Source organism: Populus nigra, chromosome 9 (genome assembly GCF_951802175.1).
Source record: "Populus nigra chromosome 9, ddPopNigr1.1, whole genome shotgun sequence".
NCBI classification, from domain to species: Eukaryota; Viridiplantae; Streptophyta; class Magnoliopsida; order Malpighiales; family Salicaceae; genus Populus; species Populus nigra.
In genome coordinates, this window is record NC_084860.1 from 4,747,259 (window position 1) to 4,768,188 (window position 20,930).

General features: G+C 33.6%; 1 pseudogene; it reads right to left on the reverse strand.

Annotated features, from left to right (window-relative positions):
* Positions 1-1,938: 1,938 nt before the first annotated feature.
* LOC133703670 (NAC domain-containing protein 72-like) lies at positions 1,939-10,863 on the reverse strand (annotated as a pseudogene).
* Between the last annotated feature and the right edge of the window lie 10,067 nt (positions 10,864-20,930).

Consider the following 20,930-nt stretch of genomic DNA (forward strand, 5'->3'; position numbering starts at 1 on the left):
AATAGTAATAGTTAAATCTACAATATTTAAATTAAAAACCATCAATATTAATATATATATTTTTAAATATTTTTATAACCTCAATTTCAAAAGCATTCTTAACCAAACACATTAAATTACTTTTTGTTCAACCTCAATTTCAACCACAGTTTTAACCAAACATACATAAATATCAAATTAACCTCAACTAAAAGTACTTTTTATAAAAAAAAAATTTTCAAACCACAATCACAAAAGCTACCATAATATCAAACATATTCTAATATATTAGAAATTCAGTGTCATTTAATTTAGTTGCATCAATTTTTTATCTGATTTAATCAAGATTAGGTTCGGGGATAGGTGTGGGTTTCACATGTCTATCACTCAACCCCTTTTAACTTTTTATTTTTTATTTTTATGTGTAATATTATTTTTTTTAATGTAATGTGTAAATTTTTATTTTATGATTCATAAAATATTTTTATAATCTTCTGAATATAATTAAGTTTAGAGTCTATTTTATAATTTATAAATAAATTTTGTTTTTACTTTGGGGTTATTTTATGTATAACCTAGGAAAAAATCCCCCGTCTCGGGTCGTCGTGGGCGGGGGATATGTCCTTCACTACACTATTAAATGAAGAGATGTTTTGTCCGGCAGTCTAGGAACTCGGGTCGGGATCACAAAACCGCAACCCATCGCAACCGCAACCCATCGCCACCAGTGACAAAGGAGAGAAAACAAGGCAACGAATTTTCGATTTCTAGGGGAAAAGGTCCACACCAGTATATCTTGTGTAGCACAATACATAGTTTACCTACCATTAATTATTACAACCTCAATTTCCTCAAAATCATCAATATATCGACGACCATGAACAGGGTCTGCTAAGCTAGAGGCGAAGAGTCATCATCTGGAGCTTTCCTCTTTCCTGATACTTCACAATGCTACTGGATCGCTGAATCCTTTTTATTCATGGATCAACAAATAAAGAACATTTCACATTCTTCAGTGCACGAACAAGTCTTAATGCTTTTTTGAACAATATATCTAAGTTTTGAATCTAATAGTGTTTCCTTGAATGTGTCGAGTTCATAATAATTTCTGGGTGGTTTTGAGTGTTGGTATGGTTCTCATCGGCTTCCACTCCGAATTTACGTGCCTTAAATGGAGTTTGAAACACTGATAACATTAATTTTTTTTCCCTAAGATTCCTTTGAAACATATCGAACTTCCCATGCAAAAGATACATGAAATGGATTAATTTATGCAGATGAATTTATCTGCATTATTACCATCCCTAAAGCAAATAATAACGTTGATTAATTTATACAAGTTTTTGGTGTCAACGACTCACAGAGAGGAATTCAAAAAAAAAAAAAAACGGTGATATACCATTTATTTCTAGCTTTTACTGTACATGAATATCATTCATGTTATTTTCACGTTGAAAAAACAATGATAATCATCCCTGAAATATTTAATCATGGGTAAGCATACAGATCTGAATTTAACAATACTAGAAGATTTATTGTGGATTGCAGGTGTCGTAGAAATATGTTGATCATTTGAAGAAAAAAAAGTTTCAAGGTAAGTTACGATTTGTTTATACGGTACTTAATTACCGAGTTATTGTATGTATCTATGCAGTTTATATATTGAATGGAAAAATTATCTCAACTTTTCTTTTGTGAAACTATTAATCATCTTGTTGTGCTGGGAAGATTTAGTAATAGAAAAGAAATTACCTTGACATTTTAAAAAAGTAGAAAGCAGACATGATCCACTTAGCATAAATCCATAGCATTCTAATTCCAAGCAATACTAGTATTTATTATACAAGTGGTTTCACCTTTCATATATATATATATATATAGAGAGAGAGAGAGAGAGCTTGATAGATAGATATATAATATTGATCACCATGGCCACGAGCCTTGGATGATAAATTTATTTCAAGAGCCGTGAAAGCTCTGCTGAGATGAGGCTGAAAGAGTAGGAGAAGAAACTTCAAAAATGCATTCATTTTCTGCTTTATTTGAAGAGAATATGTGCAGCCTCTTTTTTGGTGGTGAAGGAAGCTCGTCGAAGATGTATGCATTTTTTGCATTATTTGAAGAGGATACATGCAGCCTCTTCTTTGGAGTTGTTGGCACTAGTTCTTCCAGAGCTCCAATGGAGAGTATCTTCTTGATATATTCAAGTTTCTCTTTGACAGTGGAAACCATTGTTGGTTGAGAACTTGAATCCGAACCTGTGATTGAGTATTCTGGAGATACTTCTTGGAACTCCACTTGTCCTTGCTCATCTGCCTCTTCACTTTCTGCAGGAGCCATAAGACATGGCTGAAGATCATAATAATAGTCTTTAAGGGTTTTGCTCTTCTTGAATATTTCTTGACCTTGTAAGCACCTCAAGCTAGTAAATGGAGAGAAGCTGCTAAAATTGCTGCGATGATCGTCTCCATTTTGTGGTCGAGTGTTGCTTTTGTGGCGAACCCGGCATAAAACCCAATCATCCAACTAGGATATATATAGAAGAAGACTCCACAGTCAGTCGAAGAGAGTTTTGTTATAAAAGCGAATATTTTTAAAATACGGATGAATAATAGAAGCTGTTATCATTAGATTCAACTTTCAATGAACAGCAGCTCCACGGAAGGTAAGAAATGACTGGTAAATAGGCTTCTACATATCGATGGTAATGGAGTAATCTTGTTGCCATTGTTAGGATAGAAAAATCAATTTCCATTTCTCATAATGAGCAAGACCTTTTCAGGGATCTTACTTGCTTAGTTCTTTAACTTGGGCCTTTCAGCTTTTGTTCATTAACCAGTTCCTTGTTTTCATTAAAAAAATTTCCCCCGTGAAACAAGAAGTTTCATCTTACGTAGAAGCAGATATATTATACTGTTCCATGTACGTCTGTATGATACTGTTTCTACATCCTACTCTCACGATCAACATATCTCTGTTTCTTTTTACAGGCTTTTATCGAAAAGAACAGCTTAAAAGACTTACTCACATCGATCCCCTGAGCCTATGCAGATCGTGGGGGTCATCAAGAAGGCGGTACTCAAGCATCAACCAACTCGTTTTTATGGCTTTTGGAGGCCGGCCCTTGTAAAAAACAAGAGCTTTCTTCACCCCAAGGCACTGTGATCCATTGGAGGTGAGGATTGGCTTGACGGTTCCGGTTGCTTTCCAGTAACCTGATCCAGCTGCCCTGTTTGGACGAGCACCATTGGGGTATTTCCTGTCTCTTGGGCTAAAGAAAAACCACTCGCTCTCCCCAAACAAGGCTTTTCCTGCACAGGAAAGCAGAACAACAGTGGCAAAGAGAATGATGCTTCAAGATATCCCAAACTAGGATATCAGAAAAGCAATTTTTTTTGGTACCAAAGCAGCAAGAAAATCCACATCTTTCCATTGAAATTATGAACAATACCCTACTTGAAAGACATAAAAACATATTTTGGTTGAGAAGAATGAATTAAGCACCTGGAAGTTCCCATGGATTGAATTTGTAGATATCCACGTCTGCTATTATAACGACTTCCAGATTCGAAGGTGAGACTTTCTTTCTCAGATAATGAATGATAAGCTCCTGGTCTGTTGGATGAAACCTGAACCCTGGAAGGAGTTCAGGACTGCACATGGTCATTCTATTCATTGAGATAGCATAGGACGCTTGAAGCTCCTCTTTTTTTATAATGATAATGGATTATCTTGGAATCATCATTCCAACAACAGTTGTTGTTATATGATTGTTGGTTTATGAAGTCTTTTCTGTTTGGTAATTTACTTCATATCTTCTTCCTTTTTTACAAGTAATTAATTATATGATGCAATGGAATTTTTTTTCTAATTTAATTTCCTTCCTCCCCTTTCCTATTTATTGTTTGTGTTATTCATAGTCACTATTGAAAATTATCAAATACAAATAGAAATATCAACAGAAAAAATAATATCAATATAATATCAGTAAATTATAGTGAAATTTACTGATGGAATATGACGTCGCTATTTCCATCAATATTCATCGATGAAAACATTTTCTTTGGTGAATACTAAAAATTACAAGTTGAAATCAAGGAATGAAAAAAAATTAAGTAGGTATTCCCTCGTTATTTCTGTTGAAAAATATGAAATGTCAATATTACATATGAAATTATTGATGAAAACTAATTGTCATTAATTTTCATCGGTAATATTTAAGTTATAACTTGTCAAACAACCCCCTCTTTCCCCCTCCCTCATTTCTTCTTCTTCTTTCTTTTTTTTTTCTTGTAGAAAATAACATTATTCCCCCCTTATTTTGTCACAAATCAAGTTTCCATCATCACAAATCTGGTCACCCTAACAATTAGTTTGTCAGTATCCCTGTTCTGATTCAATTTATTTTTTAAGATTCGTCACAATAAGTAAACAAACCAATCCATTTTTTTTGTAACCTATTTTTCTTATGCTAAGTTTTTGGTATTTTTATGTAGTATATGTAGTTTGTTTGTGTGTTTACTTATTTTATAGCTTATTTTACAAAAATGATTCATGAAAAAAATACTTGTGTTGGTTCGCAAACGGAGAACTCTGTGTTCTTTATGAGACCATGATAAAAGAATGGTTGGGTTAACTTCTAACTCTAGCAATGTTCATAGAATTGTAGATGATAATAATAATTATTATTATAGGAGTATGATTATAAATGCAATAGGAATGAATCAGGGTTATGTAAGTGAATGTTCAATTGTAAATGAAGAACCAAATGCATATTCAACTAGGTTTTTTGAAGTTTTAAAAGATTCTGACAAACCATTATGGGGTGGATGCACAAATCATAGTAAATTATTGATTGTTGCATAATTGTTCACTATCAAGTCAGATCATAGGCAGAGTGAGGCTAGTTACAATAGAATCATCGAATGGATTAGTAACATTTTACCTGAATGAAATAAGCTGAAAAATAAATTTTATGATGTTAAATCCATGATGAAACCCCTTGGCCTAGGATATTAAAAAATTAACATGTGTTCAAACTTCTACATGTTGTACTCCAATGAAAATACAGATTTGATCGAGTGTAGAACCTGTGGGTATGCTTGGTATAAACCCAAAACTAGTAGGAAATGACTCTTGTTACACATAAAAAAACTAAGACACTTCTCAATTACTCCTAAACTGTAAATGTTATTTATGTCTCCAAAGGCTGTTGAGCATATAACATGGCATCATTCACATGGTATAGTGGATGGAGTCATGGTGCACCCTTCTAATGGTGAAGCCTAAAAGTAGTTTAATAGGTTGCATCATCAGTTTTTAATGAAACCGTAGAACGTACATGTTGGGTTATGTAATAATAGATTCAATCTATTCGGATCATTTGCTTTACCTTATTCTTGTTGGTCGATGACACGTACAGTTTACAACTTGCCACCATGGACGTGTATGAGACCAGAGTTCATGTTTTTATTTATGGTTATACCCGGTCGTAAGAGTCCGGGTTAGAATATTGATGTTTATCTTTGACATTTGATTGATGAGTTGAATCAATACTGGTCATTTAGGACTTTGACTTATATATGATGTCTCAAGAAAATATAATTTTCAGATGTAGACAACTTTAATGTGGACTATAAATGATTTTCCTACATATACGTTAGTTCTTGGTTGAAGCATATATGAAAAATTATTTTTTTTATAATCTTATTCGATAATTATTTTTCTACAAATCAGGTTGCATGATTTTTTGTCTAAGGCCCATAAAAAAATCAAAGAAATATATATATAACAAATAAAGGTTTTCCAAGCTAAGAAGATATGGCCTTATAAAGGAATTTTATACTTCCATGTGTCTCGAAGGGTGTATAGGATGCTTATATTCAGCACGTGACATCTGGACATTTCTTATGGTGGTCATAGTCTAGTTCAGAGAACCAGACCAAAGAGATTCATAGTTCCATTACTACACACACTACAAAATCCATTTTGTTTATTTTGCGGATGGAAAGATTCTATTTAGATTTAAAAAAAAAATTGTTGTATTACAAGAAAATATTTAACTAACAATAGCTTTTTTTTACAGGCTATGATGTTTGGGCGTAATCCATGACCAATAAAGTTTTTTATTGAAACCCATATGCGAAATAAGAACCATCAGAAAATAGTGTAACAACTCATGAATAATCGAACTCAAAAGCTCGTGGTAAGTTGGATTTCAACAGTTTTTTAAGTTATAATTTTTTTACTTCTGTTCAATATATTTTTTAAAAATATTTTAAAAATATTACTGACAAGGTTTCTAATGGCACAACTCCGTATATTCTAGGGAGCTGGAAAACAATTACTATAAATGTCACTATTACTGATGGGATCATCAACGAAACTAGACTGTCGGTATATTCCAGAGAATTAGAAAAGAATTACTACAAATGTTACTGCTGCTGTTAACACACCAAATGAATTACAAATGGTATTCTGTCGGTGATAACTTATATTTACCTATGGATATACCGACAAAATAAAACAGATAAAATTTTTTTAGTGTCCGTTGTTCGTTTGTAAATTTATTGATATATATTTTTTTATCATCAAACTCATTAATAATTCATAAAATATTTTATTATGCAATATTCTAGGAGTTAGAGTTTTATAGTACTTTAGTACATCATGTGAATATTGTTTGTTTGTTTTTTTATTTTAGAAATTGATCGTTCACTATTGTGCATGTGTGTACACAGTTTTTATTTTAGAACGTGATCGTTCACTATTTACCTATTCCTTCTTATGTTAGGATAAGGCAAAGCTTTGGTTTCATCGATATACAATTAATCAGAATCTCTTGATAAATTTTGTAATCACAACTAGCTAGTACACTAGTAGTGCTCGTTGACTGCGTGGTGATCAGCTGGTACCTACGTACATTTTGGGATTTAATAAATTAATAAGATTATATAATGGTTTTGTAATTTGCTTCGCTGTTTCCATTTAATTTTTTTTTCTCATAAATTTGACTCTCATGAGTGTTGCATATCTTTTCACTTCTTTTTAGCTAATCCAAATTGGTTGTTTTTTGGATGCTCAATTTAGAAGGATTTTTTCCAATTTCAAGTAAAATTGTATCAGAACTCTCAGGACTCCGAAAGCTATGTTTGTCACGGCACCTTGAAGCCCCAGGGACGATTATAAATACAAGCTGTAAAGAATAAGAACAAAAGTGCACATTATTTGAATTGAATGAATTGCTTTTACTGAATGGAAATGGCTAATAAATAGCCTTACATGAATAATAATAAGATTGAAAAATAGCTCACGTTCACAGTAACGTGGCGCATGAAATAACGAAAAATAAGCAACTAAAATCCTTAATTTAATCTTAACCATGTATATCTTCCTGAAGACTAGGGACTCATGGACTTATTCAAATACTAAAAATAAACCCTTTCATTCCTTCCCTTAAACTTACTGCAGTATGCAATTAGTTTACATCAGTAATTCCTTGGACTCCCAGCAGTGTTCTTAGTTTTAGAAATGCATCAAGCTTTAAAGGCTTGGTCATTAATGTTGTAACCCATTTTTGGGTCCCCCACAAAAATAAAAATATATAGCCGGAGGAAAATTAGAAAAATAATAAGAGATGGGAGCGCTTAGAAAGAATCAGAAAAAAATTGATTAAGGAGGTTCAGAAATGCAAGGAGTGAATTTTTTGACAGTATATTCTTGAAGGAGGAGAGCCCTGTTGAAAGAGAAAATTTAATTTGAAGAGAAAAAGCCTGAATTTGGATGTTTATGGACTTAATTGGATTTTTAAATGAATTTATAGGGGATTTGATTACAAGAAAAATTGATTTTTAAGTCAATTTAGGCTTTAATTGGAAGAAATTAAAGTTCTGGGGTCAAATTATAATTTTTGAGAGTTGATTTGGTTAAATCAAGGGCTAAATTGAAGAAATTGAAAGTTTGTTGATCAATTAAGGGTTCAATTGCATAATTCAGAGGCCAAGGACCAAAGTGAAAAACGGGGCCAAATATAGGGACGGGGTTCGAATTGGCAGGGATGCAATTGAAAGAAAAAAAGATGATTAAGGACTGATTTGGAATTTGGCGTGTTCTGGCGCCATATTTAAATGAAACGGCGCGTTTTCTCCAAAACGACGCCGTTTCATGCATGTCAAAAAAAAAAAAAAGGAAAGGAGCAGAACGGTGTTGTTTTGAACGACACTGTTCATCTTTCTTCTTCCCCCCCGAACATGCAGCGGGGAAGAAGGCAAAAAGGGATGCCTTTCGGTTTGAATTTTTGGCCGGCCCACCGACCGAACACAATGGTCGACCACCCACCGCGCACCAACCACCGAACCTTGGCAGTCGCGCCCAATGGCCGACCAGCCGGCTGCTCCCATGAGAGCTGTAAAAGGCAGCGCCCTTGGCCTCTATAAATAGAGGCCAAGAACGCTGAGGGAAGGGAGGAGAAACGAAAAAAACAGAGGAGAAAAGAAAGAAGAGAGAAACTGGAGTAAAACGGACCAGAAGGAGAGAAGACTTTGGGACAAGGGAGATGAAACAAAGATAGTGACAGAGAGAAAAAAAAAACCAGAGGTGGGCACCTCTGCACAGGGAAGAAGAAGAAAGAACAGCTGCTGTCATCGGGCTCTCCAGCCACCGACCACCCTCCCGGCCATCCTCCGGTCAGCAACCGCCACCAGCGCCACCCTAGAGCCACTACCAGCTGCTGCCTCCCTCCCTGTCATTGATAACAGCCCTGTACCGTGAGAAGAAGCAGAAGAAGCAACAGACAGAGGAAAAGCAGAAACAGAGGAGAAAGGAGGAGAAGTCGCCGCCTGGAACCACCGTCAGAACCACCGAAAGACCTCGTCGGCTGCCTCACCACCGCCATCAGCATCACTAGGAGTGTTCGCCGTCGTCTTCAACATTGTTTCCGCCACCAGGTTTGTCCCCTTTCTCGTCTCTGTGCACAGACCGTTTTCACGCATTTTACTGTTCAAGTGAAATATAATTCACTTGAACAGTGAAATATAATTCACTGTTCATACCAAATATAATTCACGTGAACAGTGAAATGCTATTTCACTGTTCACGTGAAATATAATTCGTGACCTGGTAAGGCCTGCTGGGTTTAGCCCAGTCACATGGGCCGAGCTGGGTCCGGCCCAAAAAAATAAAAAAAAATAAAAATTCTTCAAAAATTATTTCAAAGAAGATGTGATTTTTCTGTAATTTTATTATTGTATTTTGATTAATATTGGTTTGTATTTTTATACTGTAAAGATACAAATCCAGTATTAAAATACCCGATTTTCGTCAAAGCGTCAAAGATTTCAAAAAAAAAATGTCTTTTTCTTTCTAAAAATCTCCTAAATATCTTTAAAAATATTTTTGATTTTTCTGCATATTTTTATCAAAATGGATTAACATTTGGTTGTATTTTTATACCGTAAGAATACCAATCCAGTATTAAAATACCCGGTTTTCGTCAAGACATAAAAAATAAAATAATTTAAAAATATTTTGTTTTCATGCATACGGCCTAGTCTCTCCAATATATATATATATAAATATTATAACATCATATTTTTCATACAACAAGGAAAATTTCAAAACAATATATGTATTAGCATGCATTTTGGCTTTAATAACCAGTTTATTCAAGCCATGAGAACTAGGCCAATATTTCAAAAATTCTAAAAAATCTTTTTGTTTTATTTTATTATATGGGATTTATGAATTTATAAAGCGTATTCTCGATATTAAAAATGTTTTTTTTTAGACATTAGAACAGTTAGGTTTTTTTTTTACCCGATAAGATAAGGACCTCCTTATTGAGGAGGGCTTTTCTTGAACCATAGATGGACCAACATACATAGACGTTAGAACGGTTAGGTTTTATCCGATAAGATAAGGACCTCCTTATTGAGGAGGACTTTTCTTGAACCATAGACGGGCCAACAACTAGAAAACACAACGAGACCTTGAATTTTATCAGACAAATAAACAATGCAGCTTACCTTAGGTAGGGCGTATTTGGGGTGCTAATACCTTCCCTTTACGCAACCAGTCCCCGTGCCCGATCTCTGAGACCAGTTAGGGTTCCTAGTGACCAAAATACTAGGTGGCGACTCCCATTCCATTTTTTTCACTGCGAAGAGACAAAGAATTCTTTGTCCCCCTATATTTACCAGATATATATCCCCCCATACATGCTTGAGGGTGGACGATCGTCTCGACGTCGCGCACCCGCGACAATTAAATCTGCCACCTGATCCTGACTTCCGCAATGAACTAATGCAATTGTACCTTCTTTCGTAAGATTTCTCAGAAAGTGATATCTCACATCGATATGCTTATTGCGTCCATGCATCACCGGATTTTTGGACAATTTAATAGTTGAGCTGTTATCACATTTCACTTGTGTGCACTCATTATTTGAGTGTCCCAATTCCTTCAAGACTCTTTTTATCCAAAGAGCTTGACATACACACATTGCGGCTGCTACAAATTCTGCTTCAGTTGTAGAAAGAGTCACTATTGGTTGCTTCTTCGAACTCCATGAGACTGCTCCTGAGCTTAACAAAAAAACATATCCACTTGTACTCTTTCTATCCTCTATATCTCCAGCATAATCACTATCCGTAAATGAGAGTAGTTCATCACTTCCCATTTTCTTGTAATAAATTCCAAAATTTATTGTCCCTCTTAGATATCTAAGTGCCCTTTTTGCTACTTGTAGATGAAGTTCCGTAGGTTTGGCCATGTATCTGCTGATGAGACAAGTAACAAACATCATGTCTGGTCTTGTTGCTGTGAGATACATTAGGCTGCCCACTAACTGCTTATAATATGTTTCATCTACTTTAGCTCCGCCTTCATCTTTGTTGACTCTGCATCCGGGAACTATTGGATTTTTCACCGCATTGCATTCCATCATACCAAACCTCTTCAACACCTCTAGTGCATATTTCTTCTGACATATGTAGGTGCCACCTGAATGCTGTAATACTTTGATTCCCAAGAAATACAGCATCTTCCCCAAATCTGACATGTCAAACTCCCTCATCATGGAGTTTTTGAATTCAAACAACATATGTGTATCATCGCCAGTAAATATTAGATCATCAACGTAAACACTTACAATAATAATCTTTCCTTCCCTGCTTCTCTTTGTGAATAAAGTTTGCTCACTTTCACACCGTAGAAAGCCTTCATTGACAAAATGACCCTCGATTCGACTGAACCAAGCTCTTGGAGCTTGTTTCAACCCGTACAACGCTTTATGCAGCTTGTAAACTAGATGTTCGCTGCCCTTCTTTTCATACCCTTTTGGTTGATCAACATAAACATCTTCATACAATTCCCCATGCAGAAAAGCTGATTTGACATCCAACTGATAAACAATAAAGTTTTTTTGAGCGGCGAGAGCAATAATCATCCTTACTGTATCCATCCTTGCCACTGATGCAAAGACTTCTGTATAGTCAATTCCGTGTTGTTGTGAGTACCCTTTGGCAACTAGCCTTGCCTTGTATTTATCAACATCCCCATGTTCGTTGTACTTTGTTTTGTAGACCCATTTGACTCCAATTTTTTTTGCTCCCTCCGGCAACTCGTTGAGCGTCCAGGTATTGTTCTTCTCTATGACATTAATTTCACTGTCCATAGCAAGTCTCTAGTGTTTAACTTTCACAGCATCTTCAAAATAAATGGGATCAGAAGACATAATTAGTGCCATATTGGACTCATATTCAGATAAATCCTCCCCTGTAACATAATCTTGCGTCCAAACCGGAGGACCCTTTCTCTTCTTCCACTTGTCAGCAGGCCACTCTCCCCGTCAGATTGCATGTCAGCCGCTGGATTGTCTCCACTTGTCAGCAGCTCATTCTCTCCATCTGCCATGTTTTGTGCCGTTGGATGTACGCCACATGTCATCTGATCACTCTCCCTATCAGACTGAATTCTCACCGTTGGATTAGCATCTATTTCGCCATCTGTCATCTCCCTTCGTTCACTTGACCGTGTTCGTGCCGTAGGATTGACCTGCTCACCTATTCTTCCAACTGGCAACATACACACCGTAGGATCATTTAACTTAGCTTCTTCTTCTTCTTCTCTCTCGGCATTTTCATCATCTTCACAGACAATGTGTCTGTGTTCTTCGTTTTCTTCCCTTTCTTCCCCATTGATTTTAGCCTCACGTTCACCACTCTCATCCCTGTGATTGTCATCACTATCATCACCATCTTCACGTGTTCCTTCTCTGTCACCCCAAACCAAATCTGTCAGGATATGTTCTTCATAAGCAACATCCCAGTCCCACTATTTGTCCTCCTCAAAGATCACATCTTTGCTAACCACGATTTTTTTGTTTAAAGGATCAAACAACCTGTACCCCTTTGACTCCTCACTCATACCCAACAATACACACATAAAGCTTTTGTTATCAAGCTTACTCTGTTTCACATCTGAAACGTGAACATGGGCTAAGCACCCAAAGACCCTGAAATGGTCTACTGATGGTTTAGTTCCGCTCTATGCCTCATGAGGAGTGATGTCTGTCAAAGCATAAGTTGGGCACCGATTGAGCATATAGAAGGCCCAGCTCACTGCCTCTGGCCAGAAGGGTTTTGGAATCCCTTTACCAGAGAGGATTGATCGGACCATGTTCATCACGATTCGATTTTTTCTCTCTGCAACTCCATTTTGCTGTGGAGTGTACGCCGTGGTGAGCTGCCGTTTGATACCTTGTTGGCTGCAGAATTCGTTGAATTCACTTGAGGTAAATTCTCCTCCCCTGTCAGTCCTTAGACACTTCACATACAATAGGGTTTCTTTTTCCACCATAGCTTTGAATTTCTTAAAATAAATGAAAGCTTCAGATTTTGTAGCTAAAAGAAATGCCCATGAGTTTCGGCTGAAATCATCAGTGAAACATAATATGTACCTTTTGCCACTATTGGATTCAGGGAAAATAGGACCGCAAATGTCTGCATGAATTAATTCCAATTTCTGATTTGCTCTCCAATTGCTGTGTTTGGGCATGACCTCTCTGTGTTGCTTGCCATTAAGGTAATCTGTGTAGGTGATGGTAGGAGCCGAGAAGGTGGGCAGTCCATGTACCATATGTCTCCATTGTAAGGTTCTTAAGCCTTTGTAGCTTAAGTGACTGAACCGTCTGTGCCATAGCACTGAGGGATTTTGAGAACTGGTGAGAAGACAATTCTCTTGATTCTGAGTTTGTGCATGTACGGGAGCTTGAGTCTGTGCAAGTAGGATGAACATCCGATTTGCACTCATCTTGGTTTGAATGATCAAACCCTTCTCAGGATGGTAAATCTTACAAACTCCATTCTTAATTAAAATTGCTAAGCCCCTTTCTTGTAGTTGACCTATGCTCAAAAAATTATTTTTAAGCTCCGGTACATAATAGACATCATTAACAACATGCTTAATACCATTGATCAGTAATTTTACTCTGCCTTTGCCAACTACTGTCATTCTGCTATTGTTTCCAAGTTTGACTGCATGCTAAAAATTTTCATCCAAGTAGGAGAACATACCTCTATAACCACACATATGATTAGAACATCCTGAATCCAGGAACCATGCATCATTCCGTGTTGTCTTAGCTAATGTAACATAGGACATTAGCAGCATCTCATCTTCATCATCTAGCTCCACATAATTAGCTGCCTTGTTCATGGTTGGACACTCGTATTGGAAGTGTCCAAGTTTGTGACACCTAAAACATTCCACCATGTCTCTATTGAATGTTTGTGTTCTGCCCCCACGGCCTTGGCTTTTGTAATTGTTTCTGCCACGACCTCTGCCACAGAATCTGTCATCATAGATTCTCAGGGCATGATCATCTGTGTCATGCCTTTTGAATTTCTGTTCATGAACAAGTAATGAACTCTGCAGCTCATCAACTGAAAGATGATTAATATCTTTAGACTCCTCAATAGAGCACACTATGTAATTGTACTTCTCAGTAAGTATGCGTAAAATCTTCTCTACAATCTTCTCATCAGGTATGCTTTCTCCCAGATTTCGCATGTCATTTGCCACCAACATAACTCTTCCAAAATAACTTGTGACAATTTCTCCTTGTTTCATTTCCAGCACTTCAAAATTCCTGCGAAAGATTTGAAGTTGAGCACGCCGAACCCTTGTATTTCCTTGGTATTTGATCTTCATGGAATCCCACAACTGTTTTGCTGTGTCTTTTTTAGTAATAGTCTTCAGAATGGATTTGTCGATGGACTGAAAAAGGTAATTTTTAACCTTTAAATCTTTCAGCTTTGTCTCCTTCAATGTCTTTTTCCATGCATTATTCAGAATTTCCCCTGATGCAGGCTCGACATATCCTGTCTCAATAACGTTCCAATACTCTTTGGAACGCAAGAGATTCTCCATTAGCATGTTCCAATGCTCGTAGTCTCCATCAAATTTCGGGATGCAAGGTGATGCAAAATTGCTGGACTCTGCTGCCATTGTTGAAATTGAACCTCAAGAACTCTCTTTCTCACTCTGTGTTTAAAAAACACTCAAACTCACTCACTCTGTGTTTGAAAGCACTCAAGCACTCACTCACTCTAAGTTTGAAGTCACTCAAAAATATGTCTCCCTTTTGTATCTATTTCTTTGTCACAGGCCAGATGTAATAGCTCTGATACCAATTGTAAAGAATAAGAACAAAAGTGCATAGTATTTGAATTGAATGAATTGCTTTTACTGAATGGAAATGGCTAATAAATAGCCTTACAGGAATAATAATAAGACTGAAAAATAGCTCACGCTTATAGTAACGTGGCACATGAAATAACGAAAAATAAACAACTAAAATCCTTAATTTAATCTTGACCATGTATATTTTCCTGAAGACTAGGGACTCATGGACTTATTCAAATACTAAAAATAAACCCTTTCACAAGCGACCATGGTAATGGCAAGGAAAAGAATAGGAATTTGAAGAGAATATTTGGGATGAAATCTTGAGCGACATTTTTCAAATTAAAATAAAAAGTTAAATAGAATTCATGTGGTGTGCATTGGATTGGCTGAGCTATGCCGAAATGACTAGGTTTTTTCTTTTTTTTAATTATGAGTGTTCAAGTTAATTTATATGTCATTTAATTAATTCTTTGAAATTCTAAAATTAATAATTATATAAATTTTTAATAACTCTAAAGTTTATAATATTATAATCAGTGATTTCTGAAAGTAAATATAGCCTGGTGTTGAGTGGATGGTCCGCGGGTGTTATGGATTACACGTTAACTGAAGCTTTTTTGGATTTTGTTTTTGTATGGGAACTGTTATGGTCACCTTCTATAGCTGCTATATTTGTGTATGGACATTTTCAACACTGCAGGGTATTATATAGAATTCATGTAAGTATCATTCTGAACAGATTATGCGGGCATCTTGCCCAGAAACTTTGAGATGAGAACAAAAACCATGAGTTTGGACCACAAACAACCATCAACTAGAATTATGTTGAAAATCATGATTCCGGCAGCATAAGGGATCTGTACTGATATGCCTCAATTTTTCTGTTTGTTTTCTCTTCGTCCTTGTTACTTCTGTAAGCTCTAAATGGTAAATTACATAGACCTTCAATGAAGCTTGGTTTACATGGGAATTTCTGTGCAGATGGACTTGTCAAACTAGGCGCCATCATATCAACCCGGTACGTACAGTCTGAAGAGATCCGCCAGAGGACGTAATTCATTACAACCTCTAACTCGTAGTTGTGAGTGTAAAATGTTTAAATATTAGTTTTTGAAGAAAACAGTGGTACTAGAAGAGACAGAAAACGAATCACAATTCACATCACCAGAATCTGAGACAAATCATAGATTATGCTATATTTTTGGCAAGGTCTTCGGAAAATTGGAACCTCAGGCGGCACCGAATATTGCTGTTCACATTATGATCCGATTGAGAGGAACGATAAGTTCTTACTGAAGAGTACAAGATTGAGATTTGAGAAGATATAATCAAAGAATAAATGATCCTGTCTCACTTGTTATGTGGGATCTCTATGCATATCTTCCTGCATGTCGCTTTTCTTTCTTTTTATCTAACATGCTACCTTGTTATCAAACATGTCACCTTGTTATCTAGCAGAACATCGAGAGCATCAACTTATTAAAAGGTCAACGTTCAGAGTCTAGTTCAACCTGCAATGCAATTTACTGGAAAATTTGGAGTCTTACGCAAATAGTGAATCGCAATGCATGAGAGTTTATATTAACAAGGTTAATGCCATGGAAAAGCACTTTGAAGTGATAAACTACGGATATTTCGTTGAAAAAGTTGGCAAGTTTCTCATTATAGAAGATGTAATTGATGGATTTCTCTTAGTATTTTTTTATAATTGTAATGTATTGATACTAAAATCTCAAAATGAAAATTACAAGTGCTTGAAAATATTACAAAGATTGAAATGTATATTATTAACTCTTGTCACAGATCGATGTACTTTAAGCTTGTGACATATATTAGAAGTTCATTGCCTTTAAGAATTACACGATACCTTTCACCTCTTTTTTTTTTTTTGTATTTTCATAAAAGCAACTTAATAAATAAAATGTATTGGTGCTGTATGTTTGGTTAGTCATTTAATCCATAATTATTTTTGATATTGTAATAATTATTATTTTTTAAAATATTTTTTATTCAAAAATATACCAATACTCTTTTTGGATTCGTCATAAAAGTATGATGAGCAATATTTGTTAAAGTTGTCATGCCTCAGGTCTGACTGTGTCGCCTGAGTGAAGGAGATATGGAGTGCAATTAAACAACATTTAAAATTAAAGGTGCAACATCAAGTTGAACGTATTGTGTTCACTACTTAAAAGAAATGTATAATAGTTTTTATATCCATTTACATTACTTATGTAAATTACTTATTATAAACAGATCTACAAACTATTTTTTATTTAATTAATTATTGATTACCTTCACCCAATATGAGCATAAAAGTAAGCATTTCATTGATTACCTTGACCCAATATGAGCATGGATTTCTTTATTTATTCTTGCATTCATTTGTCGACTTGGAAATATATATTAGCTAAGTATAATATTTTCGTAACTTTTTTCTTCGTTAGGGACCATGCATTAGAAATCTCGGTTGCTTGCACAACCATTATTTCTGCTTGCTTTCTTCTTCTTCTTTTATATATATATATATATATATATATATATATATATATATATATATATATATATATATTCGTAATATCATTATCCATGCAACCTCTTGAAACATTAGAAGGATCCATGCAACCTCTTCAAACATTAGAAGGCATATCGCTGTCGTAATTTATTGACAAAAAATGGAAGAGACAAGTGATTACGTACAGTACCAGTTAAACACAAACACACGCGCGCGTAGTTTTACTGGAATCAGGGGCAATCTCTTCAGAATCTCAAGGCCTAGGTGGCTCCAATAAGAGATTTGATTTTGACGTGGAGGTAGACACATCTGGACCACTTGGATTTTTTTAGAGGGTGTTTAAAAGTGTGGTTACGGTTATTTTTCAAAATGTTTTTTATTCAGAAAAATGTGTCAATAATATTTTTTTTATTTTTTAAAAATTATTTTTGAAATCAGCACATTAAGATAATTTAAAAATATCAAAAACATATTACTTTAAAGCAAAAAAAAAAATTTAAATTTTTTCAAAAATACTTTTAAAAAACACTTCCAAACAGCCTCTTAATTACCCTGGCAAGGTTAGAAATATATCATGCTTTTTGAATTGTCCTTTAATTATTGAAACTACAAATACAATCTTCGAAACTTATTGAAACGTTTAGCGTTTGCTTCAATATATTCAGACATAAATATATTCAGTTAAAAATAAAGAGATAAATATATAAAAATAAATTTTTTATTTAAATAATTTTTAAGTTAATTTATACATTTATAAAACAGGAGGTATAGAGAAAATATATTTCAAGAGATATTATTTTTTTATTTTTCTATTTTTAAAATATTCTTATAAAAACTTAAATTCTAAAATTATTCAATTAAAGTATATAAGAATAAAAATAGTTATTATCATAATTTTAAAACTCAATTAAGGGTAAAATAAATTTTTTATATTTTATTTTATCTTATCCACTGTAATTAAATAAGATATAGAGATAGTCACTCTATTTTATACAATACTACCAAACACAATTCTGTTTGTGTCTTCTTTGTCTTCATTGTTTATCTTTTTTATCCTGAGACAGTAACCAAATGCTACCTAAAATGCATATTGTTGTCATAATTAAGACACAAAATAGAAGCCAATTATTGCATAAAAAATGTGAGTATTGTTAAATTTTTTCTAATATAATAAAATATTTGAAATAAAGATAAAAAGCCTGACTAGTGAATTAAGTTAAATTAATCGATCACCATATGCATTGATAAATGAAGAAAAAAAAATTGATGTGGCTTGTTCAACCTAGGGAACCAAAAGTGCACTAGTCATCATGTTCAGATGGTGACTTGGTTAAAACACAATATTCATGCCCCTATCGTTTTTACCTCTACTTAGCTGTAGATTAAATTAAAAACAACAAACTATTAAATGATTAAATTATAAAAAAAATAGTTAAATTAAAAGATGGTTACACATTGTATAGACACGGGTTAACCTATAAAATCTACAATCTAGATAATGAAAGTGACCACAATGAGTTAACCTAGTTAGATAATTTATGTCTTTTTTTTCTCTTTTTTTTTCTTCCTGGTTTGCCTTGATTAAGTTTTAGTTGACCTTATAGTGAATTAAATATGGAACTAAAGTGAAGAGTTATAAAAGAATTAGAGACAAAAATTAAGAAATAAGAAAAAGTTAAAGGATAAAACTGAAAAAAAAACAATTTCTAAAATGGATCTATAAAAAAAGATCAAAGTCAATTCTCACTAATCTTTATACCCGTAAACTTGTTCATGAGCTTAGGACTAAGTAATAGAAGACAAATAAAAAAAATCATGAAATAAAAATCTCAATTAAATAAATATTGAGGGATGAAATTTAAAAAAAAATACAAAAAAAAAGGATCCAAAAAAAAATAGTAATAAAAAGAATGGGGACCAAATTTAATATAAAAATAAATTTGAAATGTTAAGGGATGAAATTAAAAATAAAATATAATTTTATAATGATAAAAATAACAATCAAAATACTGATGATCAAATCTGATATAAAATTTAAATAAAACTAAATAATGAGGGATGAAATTGAAGAAAACAAATCAATAAAAAAATATATAATAATAAAAAAATAAGGACCAAATTGAATATAAAAAACAAATCAGAGGACACCTTTATATTTTTTCAAGGAGAAAAGAGAGAAAGAAAAGAGGAAAAGAAAAAACTATATCGTATCTTAACCATTGCACCATCGTGTACACTTCCAACACAATCGTGAAAGGCAATGTTTCGCCATTAAACAACAGCTTATGTGTTGTCAAAGATGGTGAAGATGCCCCACATGCCATCCATTTTGGTATTTTAATTATATTTTATGTGAATTAATATATAAAATTTCTCCTCAGTCATCTCGATTATAGCAAAACAAACAGAATGAAAAATACTAAACAACCTTTAGACACTAGTTTTAAAATTTCTATTTTAAAGGTAAAGTAGTCATTTCAATGTGCTAATGAAATGTTAGAAGATCAATTTACCTAAACTTTGTGAAAATAGTAAACTACCCCAATAACTAGTTAATAGATTTTTTTGCAATGGTAAAATGGTAATTATACTATTGTGGTGAATAGTAATCTATATCTAGATACCCAAGGAGTTTTCCTTATGTTTTAACTTATATATATATATATATATATATATATATATATATATAAAATCAAGTGGCATCAATCATTCACTTTAGCATATGAAATGTTATTTTGGATTGAAAAGTAGAATAATTATTTTATCTTTGACAAAAAAAAATAAAAAATTGAACTAGTCATTGGAGATAAAATGATTTTTTTTAGAATCCATTAGTTATTATCATATTGATTGGAGATAAATTGATATTCTCACTTTTCGTGCACAGTAAAATGACTATATTAATCTTAAAAGCAAATTTTTTTAATTAAATTGGCATCCAAAAGTATTTTGGTCTTCTTACCTTTTTCAATGTAGTAAAATAACTAAATTACTCTTAAAATCAAATATTACTAAATTGAATTTTCAGAGGCTTTTTGTATTTTCATTTAGGTTTTCTAGCTATAATCAAGTAATTCAATAAATATAAAATATTATTTTTTAAAAAATAATTAACGCTTGAAGAGCTCGTGTTAACATTTGGATTGCTTTCACCACCTTTAAACGATATGTGGGGAGGCTTGCAACGACTAAATTGTGACATCCAATGTAACATTTGAATCTTCTTTGCAAGTTCTTTATCCCTAAGCGACACTTGTGGCTAACAAACTTGGTTTGATGTTAATGACCTTTTATTTTATTTTATTTTTTTTCTTTTTAATTTTCATGCTTGACAATCCAAACTTTCATAACAACCCTTTAATTTATTTTTTCTTTATTAACATGAGATATTTGCATTGTGTTATTTTATTTGGTTTGCCTTTTGGGTTGTTACTCTAACAGCATGTACAACTTTTTTTGATGTCGTTGTGTAAACTCTTTTTAGTAGTGGAACGATATCCACATCGAAATAACGATGAGTTTCAAATGTGTTTTTTTTTTCTGGATTATGATATTAACAACTCATTTTATATTTATTTTTTGTCATTTTATTTGTTATCAATATATTTTAATTATATTATTAAATTAATCAAATTTGTTAAATGAATCCAAATATAAGATTTTTTAAATGCACTAGCATTGCTAGAATGTTTTTTTTATTATTATTAAAAAAACTTGACTCAGACTCGCGGTGTATTGCACGTCACTGATC